Source organism: Anolis sagrei, chromosome 3 (genome assembly GCF_037176765.1).
Source record: "Anolis sagrei isolate rAnoSag1 chromosome 3, rAnoSag1.mat, whole genome shotgun sequence".
NCBI classification, from domain to species: domain Eukaryota; kingdom Metazoa; phylum Chordata; class Lepidosauria; order Squamata; family Dactyloidae; genus Anolis; species Anolis sagrei.
The window spans coordinates 2,721,550-2,736,640 of NC_090023.1; positions in this window are offsets into that span (position 1 = coordinate 2,721,550).

The following is a 15,091-nucleotide window of genomic DNA, read 5'->3' on the forward strand; positions in this document are numbered from 1 at the left end:
AAATGAAATACTCACTCCTGGGCACACAGAAAACTGGGAAACTTAGAAGGTGCTGAACAGACTGTGCTCTGGCACCACGAGATGCAGAGCAAACCTTAAGAAATGAGGCCTCAAACTGGAGTCCACAACATGCAGGCATGGAAAAGAGCAAACCACGGACCACCGACTACAATGCAGCCTGAGCCCTGCCACACGCACCATGGAGGACCTTCTCACAGCTACACCAGAGGCACTCCAAGTGGCCAGATACTGGCCAAAGGACATTTAATAGAATGCCAAGTTTGCAAACTTTGTTTGTGTTTTCTTAACCCAATACAACTGTCTGTTTCACTCCTGATGTGATCAATAATGTGTCCAGAGGAGGGCGACTAAAATGATCAAGGGTCTGGAGAACAAGCCCTATGAGGAGCGGCTTAAGTAGCTGGGCATGTTTAGCCTGAAGAAGAGAAGGATGAGAGGATGGGGTTGGACTGGATGGCCCAGGAGGTCTCTTCCAACTCTTTGATTCTAGGATTCTATGATTCTATGCTTTGCTTGTGCCTTCCAACACTGATTCTCTGAGCCAATGCATTCAGCACCTTGGAGAGTTCCCTTAAGGTTTCACCTTCCCCCTGAGAAGGAAGCCACTGACACCACTGTCTAAGTTCACATCCGCCTCTCCTGAGTGGGATGCATTCAACACCAGTGTAAACATTTTTAAAAATTCATTTGGAGGTGGAAGGACAGTCTTGTCTTCCCACGATTCCTGCAGATTCAGAAGATCTCACATGCTGCCACTTAGATTCAAAACAGGGCGTTTTTTCATTGTGTTTGCGTGAGAGAAAACGAGGCACAATTATCATAGAATCCTAGAATCCTAGAGTTGGAAGAGACCTCATGGGCCATCCAGTCACAGTCAGGACGTTCTTCCTAATGTTGGAATTTTCTTTTCTGTAGTTTGAAGTATTGTTATGCATCCTAGTCTCCAGGACAGCAGAAAGGAAGCCTGTTCCCTCCTCTCCAGGACTTCCCCTCATCTCTTGATCCATGGCCCTCATCATGTCTCCTCTCAGCCTTCTCTTCTTGAGGCTAAACCTGCCCAGCTCTTTAAGCCACTCCTCATAGGGCTTGTTCTCCAGACCCTTGATCATTTGAGTTGCCCTCTTCCTCTGGACGCATTCCAGCTTAGAATCAACATCTCCCTTGAATTGCGGTGCCCAGAATTGGATACAGTCTGGTTCTAGGTGTGGAATTCCAGGAGGAAGACTACTCCTCTCAGTAGATGGTCATCAAGCCATTGTTGAAAAACCACCAAAGGAGACTCCACTGGGCTTTCTAGCAGTCAATAATAATAATAATAATAATCATCATCATCATCATCATCATCATCATCATCATACAGCCCCCCAAAAACCTACAACAACCCAGTGTTCCAGCCATGAAAGCCTTTGACAATACATGATGATGATGATGATGATGATGATGATGAGTGACTGCTAGAGAGCCCAGTGGAGTCTTCTTTGGGAGATTCTAAGCTGGAATGTGTCCAGAGGAAGAGGGTGACTCAAAAGATCAAGGGTCTGGAGAACAAGCCCCATGAGGAGCAGCTGAAAGAGCTGGGCACATTTAGCCTGCAGAAGAGAAGGCTGGGAGGAGTCATGGTGAGGGCCATGGATCAAGAGGTGAGAGGAAGTCATAGGGAGGAGGGAGCAGGCTTCCTTTCTGCTGTCCTGGAGACTAGGACGCAATGGAACAATGGCTTCAAACTACAAGAGAGGAGATTCCATCTGAACATGAGGAAGAACTTCCTGACTGTGAGAGCCGTTCAGCAGTGGAACTCTCTGCCCCGGAGTGTGGTGGAGGCTCCTTCTTTGGAAGCTTTTAAACAGAGGCTGGATGGCCATCTGTCAGGGGTGATTTGAATGCAATATTCCTGCTTCTTGGCAGAATGGGGTTGGACTGGATGGCCCATGAGGTCTCTTCCAACTCTTTGATTCTATGATTCTATGATTCTATTCTATGATTCTATGAATGCAATTTTCCCCCTTCTTGGCAGGGGATTGGACTGGATGGCCCACCAGATCTCTTCCAACTCTAGGATTCTATGATTTCTCCATGGCAGAACAAGATTGGGCTGGATGTCCTTTGGGGTCCCTTCCAACTTTGGGATTCTATGACTGACATCTCATTCCAATACCATTCACTACCTTCTAGTTTTTCCCAGTGCCATCAATTTTATTTCTTGTTGGCTCACTTAGAAACAGAGAGACTGCCCTGACTTCATTTTTGCAAATCGTCCCTCCCCAAAAGCCAAGATCTCTTGACAAATGGAAGATCAAAGAGGCAATGGCAAGGCCTGGCAACCCAGGGCTGCTTATTTACCTCTTGGATCCATGTATCCACCCGGAACATGGATATCCCAATGCTAATGGCCACCTTCCCGGAGATGTTGTTAAGGTTTAATGAGATGAACAAACGCCAAAGTGCTTTTCATGCTCCAAGGACTGAGTAAATAAGTATTATTATTCATAGTCTTCCAAAGCAAACACAGCAATGAGGGGGAAGGTGGGAGGCATCGCATCTCTTGGTCGGGGTCAAAACCTCATTTCACACTCATCCAAAATTGGGCAAACAACATATAATTTATTTATTAAAATATTTATATCGGACACGTAGCGAATATTTCAGGGGTTGTGCGCTATAAAACCAATTTGAGCCAATAAATAATAATGAATAGCATTCAGGATTGGAGTCATGGATTCGTAACTTGGAGTGAAAGATCCATAAATGCCCTGACATGCAGCAAGGATATATAGTTTTACTGTAACACTATGTAAGATGCCGTTCCCCAAAAAGCCTGATTAATTGAAAACACCACACAGATGGACAAGAATAGTAAGTTTATGGAGAAAAGAATATCTAATATAAAAACAGTTTCAAAATACATCCATGAGCTAGATTTGCAGAAGCTTATCAAAAAGCAAGGACCAACTCCGAATAGGAATTCCAACAATCACTTAAGGCAAAAGCAAGAAGCTGTAATCCAGTGGTTCTCAACCTTTCTAATGCCACGACCCCTTAGTACAGTTCTTCATGTTGTGTTGACCCCCAACTATCAAATTATTTTCCATTGCTACTTCATAACTGCAATTTTGCTACTGTTATGAATTGTAATGTAAATATCTGATATGCAGGATGTATTTTGATTCACTGGACCAAATTTGGCACAAATACCAAATATGCCCAAATTTGAATACTTGTGGGATTGAGAGCAAATTGATTTTGTCATCTGGGAGTTGTAGTTCCTGGAATTTATAGTTCACCTATAATCAAAGATCATTTTGAACTCCACCAACGATGGAATTGAACCACACTTGGCCCACAGAACTCCCATGACCAACAGAAAATACTGGATGGTTTTGGTGGGCATTGACCTTGAGTTTTGGAGTTGTAGTTCACCTACATCCACTCAAACAATGACAGCTCTGAACCAAACTTGGCACAAACACTCAATATGCCCACCTGCGAACACTGGTGGAGTTTGGAAAAAATAGTTATTGACATTTGGGAGTTGTTGCTGCTGGGATTTATAGTTCACCTACAATCAAAGAGCCCCTTGAATATCGGGGACCTTTGGACTTGTTAGTCATTCATCACAAAGGACATTTCCCCATCTGCAAGGAGAAGGGGATGTTGCAGCTTCTCCAACAATGACATTCCTTTTCCCCAGAAGAATGGATCGAAAGATCCCATCAAGAAACCAGTATCACTGTAGTTTTGAACAATGGACTGGCTCCAAGGGGCCAGACAGAAATGTTATTTCAAAACTCTGTGTCAATAGACATATTGGGCTTGAGGGCTCTCAGCAATCGCCATGATCGCCTATCAATAGGGTCCAGTAAGGGCTACTCATAATCCCATCATTAAGTAACTACCATATTTTCTGGCGTATACGGCTACTTTTTAACCAAATAAAACCTTCTCAAAAGTCAGGGGTCATCTTATACACAGGAGTTGTCTTATACGTGGGAATTGTCTTATAAACAGGAGTAGTCTTATATGCCAGGTTCTGAAACTTCCAATCTGGCAGGGTTGTATCCTCTCAGCCAACCTTTTTAACTTGTATGCAGAACACACCATGCGATGTGCAGGGCTTGACAAATGCAAGGCTGGGGTGAAAATGGCTGGAAGAAACATTAACAACCTTAGATATGCAGATGACACTAATTTGATGGCCAAAAGCGAGGAGGAGCTGAGGAGCCTTCTCATCAAGGTGAAAGAAGAAAGTGCATAAACTGGGTTGAAGTCAAACATCAAAAAACCCAAGATGATGGCAACAAGAATGATTGACAACTGGAAATAGAGGGAGAAAACGTGGAGGCCGTGACAAGGTTTGTATTTCTAGGTGCAAAGATTACGGCAGACGCAGACTGTGGCCAGGAAATCAGGAGACGCTTCCTTCTTGGGAGGAGAGCAATGTCCAGTCTCGATAAAATAGTGAAGAGTAGAGACATCAGACTGGCAATTAAGATCCGCATAGTTAAAGCAATGGGATTCCCCGTAGTCACCTACGGATGTGAGAGCTGGACCAGAGGGAAGGCTGAGCGAAGGAAGAGAGGTGCTTTTGAGCTGTGGTGTTGGAGGAAAGTGCTGAGAGTGCCTTGGACTGCGAGAAGATCCAACCAGTCCATCCTCCAGGAAAGAAAGCCCGGCTGCTCACTGGAGGGAAGGAGATAAGAGGTCAAGATGAAGTCCTTTGGCCACATCATGAGAAGACAGGAAAGCTTAGAGAAGACAATGATGCTGGGGAAAATGGAAGGAAAAAAGAAGAGGGGCCAACCAAGGGCAAGATGGATGGATGGCATCCTTGAAGTGACTGGATTGACCTTGAAGGGGGTGGTGACGGCCAACAGGGAGCTCTGGCGTGGGATGGTCCATGAAGTCACAAAGAATCATAGAATCATAGAATCAAAGAGTTGGAAGAGACCTCCTGGGCCATCATCCAGTCCAACCCCATTCTGCCAAGAAGCAGGAATATTGCATTCAAATCACCCCTGACAGATGGCCATCCAACCTCTGTTTAAAAGCTTCCAAAGAAGGAGCCTCCACCACACTCCGGGGCAGAGAGTTCCACTGCTGAACGGCTCTCACGGTCAGGAAGTTCTTCCTCATGTTCAGATGGAATCTCCTCTCTTGTAGTTTGAAGCCATTGTTCCCTTGCGTCCTAGTCTCCAAGGAAGCAGAAAACAAACTTGCTCCCTTCTCCCCGTGGCTTCCTCTCACATATTTATACATGGCTATCATATCTCCTCTCAGCCTTCTCTTCTTCAGGCTAAATATGCCCAGCTCCTTAAGCCGCTCCTCATAGGGCTTGTTCTCCAGACCCTTGATCATTTTAGTCACCCTCCTCTGGACACATTCCAGCTTGAATTGTGGTGCCCAGAATTGGACACAATATTCCAGGTGTGGTCCCAAAGTGACTGAACGAATGAACAACAACAAGCCCAGAATTCCTCAGCCATTGAAAACCAATATTAGGGGAACAGGAATTCGTGTCCTTCATGTCTACAGCTGAGTTGGGAAGATTTGAGGGGAAAAGAAGTTTGGGGAATGGAAGCTTAAACAGATTCTTGAAAGTTAGGAATAACTGCCAACGCCGATACACACCACCAACCATCAATTTTGCACCCTATTGAGCTGGAAGTTGAGTTCCTGCAAAGTCAAATTACAGATTTGCTGAGCTGGAAGCTCAAAGCATTTCTCCCCTGCTTCTCTTCTGTGAAACCCAGCTGCAGGCTCCTAAAATGTGTAATCCACACAGGGCACACATGGGCTGCAATGATCTGACAATTCATTTGCTCTGATCCATAAAATGGCATGATTTTTTAAGGCCAGGTGGTTGGGATAGCTATAAATATTCCCAGACAAGCAGGGACCAGTCCACAGAGAGCCAGCTCAACATTTGTGGCCAAAAGAGAGAAGGAGGGAAAACTATCGGGGAAACAGAGAGAACCGAACCATGTATTGGGCTTGGAAATACTTAGGATTTTTATGAAGAGCGGTAGCATTGTTTGGAGAGTGAGGCTGGGTTTACACACTGACATATAATCCAGTTTCTGAATCCAGATTATCTGCTTTGAACTGGATTATACGAGTCTGTACTGACATATAATCCAGTTCAAAGTGATATGGAATTTAGACAGTAATAAAATGGGAGAGAACGTCCTGGTTTTTGCTACTAGAGGTTTACAATACGCTTTTTTCTAAGGAACAGTGAGAATCAAAAGCATTTCTGTTACAGCTACTACAAGTTAATTGGGTGTGTTATCAACTTCTGCATATAACAAGTGTGACGATGTGTATTTTTATTCCTATGGTTATGTGTTGTTTAAACAGTAGTTAATAAATGGTAAGTATGTAGGATTATATTTTGTTAGAGATAGTGGCTGGTTTGGCTTGAGCAGAGTTGCCATAGCAATGGGGGCGGAGCCAACTCACTTCATGGTGCAGCTGTTTGAAAGTTGCAGTCTGTGACCAGTAGAGTTACAGGGAAGACTGAATCTCTGGGTGGAGATTCAGGGAATTAATTTGTGACCAAAGGGGTTACAGGAAAGGACCCGGTAGTGATAAAACTACAGGGGGTTATTGATTCTGGGTTAAGAATCAGGGTTTGCCTGGGAGCCAATTCTGTTAAATAAGCCTTTTAGCTTATTTGTTTTATTAGGACAGTTGTCCAGGAAAGATACATCTGCTTATAGAAACCACTTAAAGTTTGTACCTAAAGTTACTCATGAAACCTTACTAATGTAACCTATCAAGATTTGTGCCTCTAGAAAAGAAACATTGAATCTGTTATACCTTGCTTGTTCCAATAAACTTGTTACAGTTTTCCTCAAGCCTTGCCTGATACAGTTTCTCCTAAGTCGAACAGCCTGCATAAGTAGAAAAACCAAACCAGGGACATTAAACGCTACGCTATCAAATAAATAAATATTTCTGTAACTAATAGTCCCTTTATAAACCAGCTCTTAAGTTGATGCTGAGAATTACTGGGCTTCCTCACAGATTAGGCGGCAGTAATTTTACGCCCCTTCACAACAAGGAATTAAGTTTGTGAGCTTTGAGCTTTGCATTTGGCTTAGCTTGACGGCTTGTTGGAGCTGAAGAAGCAGACAACTGTTATTGCTGTTGCTGGGAGTGGTTATGCAGTGTCCTGAGGCTGAAAACTGAACCATTTGGAATGCCAAGGAAGACTGCTTATCTATGGCAAGATAAGGACATTCTACTAATAACAAAGATACGTGTTTGGGAGAACACGTTTTTGAGAACACAGAAATGCTGGACCACTCTCACAACCACCATGTCAGACTACACAGAGAAGCCATTGAAATCCACAAGAAGCATGTGGACAGTTTCAACAGAAAGGAGGAAGCCATGAAAATGAACAAGATCTGGCTCCCAGTATTAAAAAACTCTAAAATTACAACAGCACAACAACAGAGAGGAAACAAACAAGGACATCTAATCACCTCTCAACAAAAGTTTGCTCTAGGCACTGTCAGGCCATTATATGCTAATCAAGGAGGTCAGTTGAAACATTCACACATAGCTCCAGCAGACAAGAGTCCTTTGTCCTACCCTGGTCCTTCCACAGATATATAAACCCTTTTTCCTAGTTCCAACAGACCTCACTACCTCTGAGGATGCTTGCCATAGATGCAGGCGAAATGTCAGGAGAGAATGCCTCTAGAACATGGGCATATAGCCCAAAAAAATCTACAACAACCCAGTGATTCCGTCCATGAAAACCTTCGACAATACAAATAAAGGATGTTGCAATGACCCAAAGTCCCCTTTGCTTTGAGCCATGCCTGGGGCTGTTTCCCATTGTGAAACAATAGCTGGATAATTTGCTTCCTGACCTAGGTCAGGTAGAGGTAGAGGTCAATGTTTCCTTTCCCAGAAGTAAAATCTAAACACTGTCCTGCACTTAAACACAATCGACGCTGACAAGATTACCATCTGCCAGCTGCAAAAGGCAATGCTGCCAATACATCATACATGTCATGTATCATGTTCTGCAGTTGATGGTGGTTGGTGGTGGTAGGCCAAGCAGTTGATGATGGAAGGGTTAATGCAAGTCTTTGTTCTAAAGGGTTGAGTAATCTCTAAGTAAGAGTTTATGGGTGAACACAATCAAGGGTGGAGGCATACAAGAAATAGGTTGCAGGTGGGTGTTTCTGGATATAAGGAGCTAGCCTTGGGACTGATCTTTCGGAGAAAAGTATTTGTCTTATTTTGGTGGTAGATGCTGCTGGTTTCCCCCCAGGTTTGTGGATTTTTGTTATCCTGACCTGTCTCCTGTGCTCTTGGAACTCTGGAACCTTGAATCTCTGGACTGACTTTTGACTACCTTATAGACTCTTGATCCCTGGACTTTGCTCATTGAACTCTCGGCATTTGACCACTGGACTGGACCTTTGGACTATGGTGTTATCTTGAACCTGCAACAGTGTTTGCTGTTAGGTTTTATATTCTGTAGCTGAGTGCAATCTTTATGTTTTATATTTTGGACTATTGAAACAGCCAGAAAGTAAGTGTTATTTTATTTAACCATCATGGAGATTAAGAGATTTTAATGAACCATCACATAAATTAAGATTCTCCGGGGAGACCCTGCTTTCCGTCCCACCATTGTCACAGGCACAATTGGTGGGGATGAGAGACAGGGCCTTCTCAGTGATTGCTCCCCGGCTATGGAACTCCCTTCCTGGTGAGATCAGGTCGGCCCCCTCCCTCCTGTCCTTTAGAAGGATGGTAAAAACTTGGCTGTGGGACCAAGCTTTCAGGACAAGGCAATGAAGCAGAAGTGGGAAAGATGACAGGGCCAATTTGATTTGATGCGGATGGCTAGGACGGTTTTAAATGGTGTATTTAATATTTACATGTATTTTAATATTTATGTGTTGTATGTGAATCTATGTCCCGGCATTGAATGTTTGCCGTGTATATGCTCCGCCCTAAGTCCCCTTTGGGGTGAGAAGGGCGGAATATAAAAGTTTTAAATAAATATATAATAAATAAACTGTTTGATACGAACTGGGTGTTTGTTTGATTCATCTCTGCCTGAATATCACACGATTTGATTCATCTCTGCCTGAATATCACACGAGAGCAGTACGTGTGAAAAAGATCTTGGAGTCCTCGTGGACAACAAGTTAAACATGAGCCAACAATGTGATGTGGCGGCAAAAAAAGCCAATGGGATTTTGGCCTGCATCAAGAGGAGCATAGTGTCTAGGTCCAGGGAAGTCATGCTCCCCATGCTCTATTCTGCTTTGGTTAGACCACATCTGGAATATTGTGTCCAATTCTGGGCACCACAATTCAAGAGAGATATTGACAAGCTGGAATGTGTCCAGAGGAGGGCGACTCAAATGATCAAGGGTCTGGAGAACAAGCCCTATGAGGAGCGGCTTAAGGAAATGGGCATGTTTAGCCTGAAGAAGAGAAGTCTGAGAGGAGATATGATAGCCATGTATAAATATGTGAGAGGAAGCCACAGGGAGGAGGAGGGAGCAAGCTTGTTTTCTGCTTCCCTGGAGACTAGGATGCAATGGAACAATGGCTTCAAACCACAAGAGAGGAGATTCCATCTGAACATGAGGAAGAACTTCCTGACTGTGAGAGCTGTTCAGCAGTGGAACTCTCTGCCCCAAAGGGAGTGTGGTGGAGGCTCCTTCTTTGGAAGCTTTTAAGCAGAGGCTGGATGGCCATCTGTCAGGGGTGCTTTGAATGCAATATTCCTGCTTCTTGGCAGAATGGGGTTGGACTGGATGGCCCAGGAGGTCTCTTCCAACTCTTTGATTCTAGGATTCTATGATTCTATAAATACGGCAGAGTCCTGGCATCATGACAGGTGAACTTGGCAGCGTCCGCAGCAGTGACGTAGCAGCACTGGGTTCTCTGGCGGTGCCTGGAAATGATTTTGCTTTGGGCCTTTGGCCCTATTCTTGGCTGTATACATTTTTTTAATTGTATAAATATTACAATTAATATAGCGTCCCTACTTTGCGGATTTTCACTTATTGTGGGTGGTCCTGGAATGGGAAGTCTTGGCCACGGTGGTCCATGCTCTGGTTACATCCTGTATAGACTACTGCAACGTTCCTATGTGGGGTTGCCTCTGAAGACTGCCCGGAAGCTACAACTAGTCCAACGAGCGGCAGCCAGATTACTAACAGGAGCGGGGTGCAGGGAGCATACTACTCCTCTGTTGCGCCAGCTCCATTGGCTGCCAATTGGCTTCTGAGCACAATTCAAAGTGCTGGTGTTGACCTATAAATCCCTAAACGACTCCGGCCCAGTCGAACGGATTCTCCCCTATGAACCATCAAGGTTGTTAAGATCTTCTGGAGGGGCCCTGCTCTTGGTCCCACCACCCTCGCAATCGTGTCTGGTGGCGAAGAGAGACAGGGCCTTCTCGGTGGTGGCCCCTCGGCTGTGTGACTTACCTTGATGAATTGGCTTTATGTAATTCTTGATCTGTATTTTAATGTGTTTTAATGTATTAATGTACTATGATGATATTATGCTTTAGTTTATTTGTATATTGATTCTCTGTTGTTAGCCGGCCTGAGTCCCTCCTCGGAGGTCGAGAAGACCAGGTTATAAAAGCTCTAAATAAATAAATAAAATAAGTGAAGTCACGCGGTAGATACTCCTTTTAAAGTAAGGACCACACAATTAAACAGGAAACAACACTTTCAAACCAGGAACAGAATTTTTTTCCAATGTTGTTACAGAGTGTAATAATAATAATATGCATTTTCTCTTAGCCTCAGCCATTGCCTTCTGCTGAGGCCAAGAGAAGGATCAGCAATTAAATTCTGAGCAAAGCATCACAACAGAGCCAATGCGTGCCATAAATCCTGTCCTTTTTGCAGGTGCAATGCCAGACTCACAAGGGCCCTCGCCTCTGGCTTTGCGCCTTGATTCATGGCCTGGAAAATTACATTTTAATTCCTGACATCTCCATTTTTAGATGTCCTCCTCTCCTGTCCACCTCTCCATCATTTATTTTTTTAAAATAGGAACCTTGAACAATTGGATTCATTTCAGAGAGAAGCAGCAATCTAAATTTGGTTCTTGGCGTCATATTAATGGCAAATTCCGTGTCAACGATGCGCTATAGAATCATAGAATCAAAGAGTTGGAAGAGACCTCCTGGGCCATCCAGTCCAACCCCATTCTGCCAAGAAGCAGGAATATTGCATTCAAATCAGCCCTGACAGATGGCCATCCAGCCTCTGTTTAAAACTTCCAAAGAAGGAGCCTCCACCACACTCCGGGGCAGAGAGTTCCACTGCTGAACGGCTTTCACAGTCAGGAAGTTCTTATAGAATCATAGAATCAAAGAGTTAGAAGAGACCTCCTGGGCCATCCAGTCCAACCCCATTCGGCTAAGAAGCAGGAATATTGCATTCAAATCACCCCCAACAGATGGCCATCCAGCCTCTGTGTAAAAGCTTCCAAAGAAGGAGCCTCCACCACACTCCGGGGCAGAGAGTTCCACTGCTGAACAGCTCTCACAGTCAGGAAGTTCTTATAGAATCATAGAATCAAAGAGTTGGAAGAGACCTCCTGGGCCATCCAGTCCAACCCCATTGTGCCAAGAAGCAGGAATATTGCATTCAAATCACCCCTGACAGATGGCCATCCAGCCCCTGTTTAAAAGCTTCCAAAGAAGGAGCCTCCACCACACTCCGGGGCAGAGAGTTCCACTGCTGAACGGCTCTCACAGTCAGGAAGTTCTTCCTCATATTCAGGTGGAATCTCCTCTCTTGTAGTTTGAAGCCATTGTTCCATTGCATCCTAGTCTCCAGGGAAGCAGAAAGGAAGCCTGCTCCCTCCTCCTCCTCCCTTTGTCTTCCCTGTGCACCGGGATTGTGGCGCAGCTGGCTGAGTGTCAGCTGCATTAAGATCACTCATGACTTCGAAGCCAGCCCGGGTTGGAGTGGGTTTCCAACCAATTGTGTGTAGCCTGTTGTCAACCTTTGCAACCTGAAAGACAGTTGCATCTGTCAAGTAGGAAAATTAGGTCCCACCTTAAAGTGTGGGGAGGTTAAATTAACTGATTTATGAGGCCATAAAGAAGAGTCCAGCAAAGCATTCCAGCGGGGAAGCATGCGGGGAATGCGGAAGTGTTTCATCAGCGTCGCAGATGGACGAGGAAAGCGACAGCTCCCCTGGAGGCCAGAAAAAAGTTAAATAGCCTCTGTGTATGTCTGTATATGTTTGTATGTCAAAAATTGGCACTGAATGTTTGCCATATATGTGTACACTGTAATCCGCCCTGAGTCCCCTGCGGGGTGAGGAGAAGGGCGGAAAAGAAAAGCTGTCAATAATAAATAAATAAATAAATAAATTCCTCTCACATATTTATACATGGCTATCATATCTCCTCTCAGCCTTCTCTTCTTCAGGCTAAACATGCCCAGCTCCTTAAGCCGCTCCTCATAGGGCTTGTTCTCCAGACCCTTGATCCTTTGAGTCGCCCTCCTCTGGACACATTCCAGCTTAGAGTCAATATTTCCCTTGAATTGTGGTGCCCAGAATTGGACACAATATTCCAGGTGTGGTCTAACCAAGGCAGAATAGAGCATGGGGAGCATGACTTCCCTATGCTCCTCTTGATGCAGGCCAACATCCCATTGGCTTTTTTTTGCCACTCCACATTTTAGTCCGAACTTTAAAAGAACTGAAACCTTCCAAACAAGATTGGATACTAAGGGTGCATCTGCACTGCAAAATGGATGCAGTTTGATGTCACTTTTACAGCCATGGCTCAATGCAATGGCATACTGGGAGTTGCAGCTTTCCCTGCCAAAGCTTGCTGAGCCCTTGCCAGACTACAACTCCCATGATTTGTATAGCCTTTAGCCATGGCAGTTAAAGGGATATCAAACTGCATTAATTCTGCAATGTAGATGCACCTCAGGACAATCTCAGGGATGCCCTTTGGAAAGTTAAAGAGCACAATGCAAATGCGGTTTTGCAAAACCCTTTTCTACGCTTCTCCCCAAACTTGCTGGAGGAAGCTTATAAATTATGGATGGCAATCAAATGAGAAACATGGGTTTGGGTGGGTGCAATGATTCTGTATTTATTTTATTTCCATTTATTATAAATGTGCACCTTCCTGCAGCTGGGGAAATCTCCTTTTACCTGGCCGGAATCCATCAAGGGCTTCTAATGGGCCTCCAACGAGTTCTGCCTTATGAACAACTCCTCCGGGAGGAAAACAACCACACATAAATAAACCAGGCGAAATGCAGCATCCAGGGAAAGAAAGGCCCTTTGCACTCCCATTGTATACATACGGCTGTCAATGGTCCATTGCTACTACCTGGGATTTTGGGGAAGGGGCTGTAATCCTCTCACCTAGAATTATAGAATCACAGGATCCTAGAGCTGGAAGGGACCCCCAAAGGCCATCCAGTCTAATCCTGTTCTACCAGGCAGGAAGATATAATCAAAGCCTTTCTGACAGATGGCCATCACCACTGTACTCGCTTGTGCCAGAGTCTTTGCAGTTCAATCTTTAAATCCTCATATTGTGTCAGTTTTTCCAGTTGTTTCCCCGCAATCCTGCTGATGCCTGGGATTGCAACATCGACAATTATTATTATTACTAGATGTACCCGCCACGCGTTGCTGTGGCCAACCTACCCTCCCTCTTTCTCTCCTCCTTCTTCCCTTCCTTCCTTCCTTCCTTCCTTCCTTCCTTCCTTCCTTCCTTCCTTCTTTTCTTCCTTCCTTCCTTCCTTCCTTCCTTCTTTGCCTCCTTCCTTCTTTGCCTCCTTCCTTCCTTCCTTCCCTCCCTCCTTCCTTCCTTCCTTCCTTCTTTTCTTCCTTCCTTCCTTCCTTCCTTCCTTCCTTCCTTCCTTCCTTCCTTCCTTCCTGGTGGAAGCTCCTTCCTTGGAAGGTTTTCAACAGAGGCTGGATGGCCATCTGTTAGGAGGGTTTTGATTGTGTTTTTCCTACATGGGAAGGGGTCTCTTTTAACTCTAGGATTCTATGGTAAAGGCTGAATCTGGCCCTGTGCTGCAGTAACTCCCAGCTTGTGGGTTCCGCATTCAAAACTTTTCGCCATGCCCTGATATCGCTATGCAACACGATGTTTGTTCCTGGGTGATGAATATCCACTTGGCCTCCATTTTATCAGGATTCATCTAGAGTTGATTACAGGATCTGGGCAGTAATCCAGTGCTTGCACCGATCCATTGAACCCACCCACACATTGACTCACCAGGCAACAAATGACTCAGATTGGAGCCGAATGGGAAAATTCCACAATGTTAAAAAGTTTGCTCAACATCACACAGTTTGTTTTCTGCTGCTCCGGAGACCAGGGGTGCTTCTCTAGACGGTAGAATTAAAGCAATTTGATATTACTTTAACTGCTAAACCTCGATGCTATGGAATCCTGGGAGTTGGAGTTTGGCAGAGGAAGTTCAAGGCCTTACCCATCTACAACTCCCAGGATCCCATGTTGTATTCCAGGTCAGGAAAAAGCCCTCTGACTTTAAAACACACCCCACAAAGAGTGAAGAAACAAATCATCTTTTATTGAAGCCTAGTAAATAGCCAGGAGAAATAAATGCTTGTAAGAAAATAAGAAAGTTCCAAACAGTAATAAGTCCAAAAAAGGTAGTAACACAAAGTAATGTTCACACCAGATATAAAAAACAATCCAAGACAGTGTTTATCCAGACAGGAATCAACAAGATGCAAAGACAATCCAAAAGGCTAAAAAAAACTCCACAGGAACAAGACCCCTTAAACAGGATTTCCATAGCACATGAACTTGATTTCCAAACGTTGCCTGATCTAACAGGTTTCCCCTTGAGGTAAACCTTATATCCCAAAACTCAGAAATTGGTTTCGTTTTCCTCCACATTTACCCCTTGTCAGACAAAGCCTTTCAGAGTGATGTAAACATTGAGTTTGCTGTCGATTCTGGATCTCCAGCCCCCTATTCTTCAGCTCCCTATCTGGCTGCTCATTAAAATTCCCAGGTATCAGATTGTTTTCCAACCCCAAATCTTGC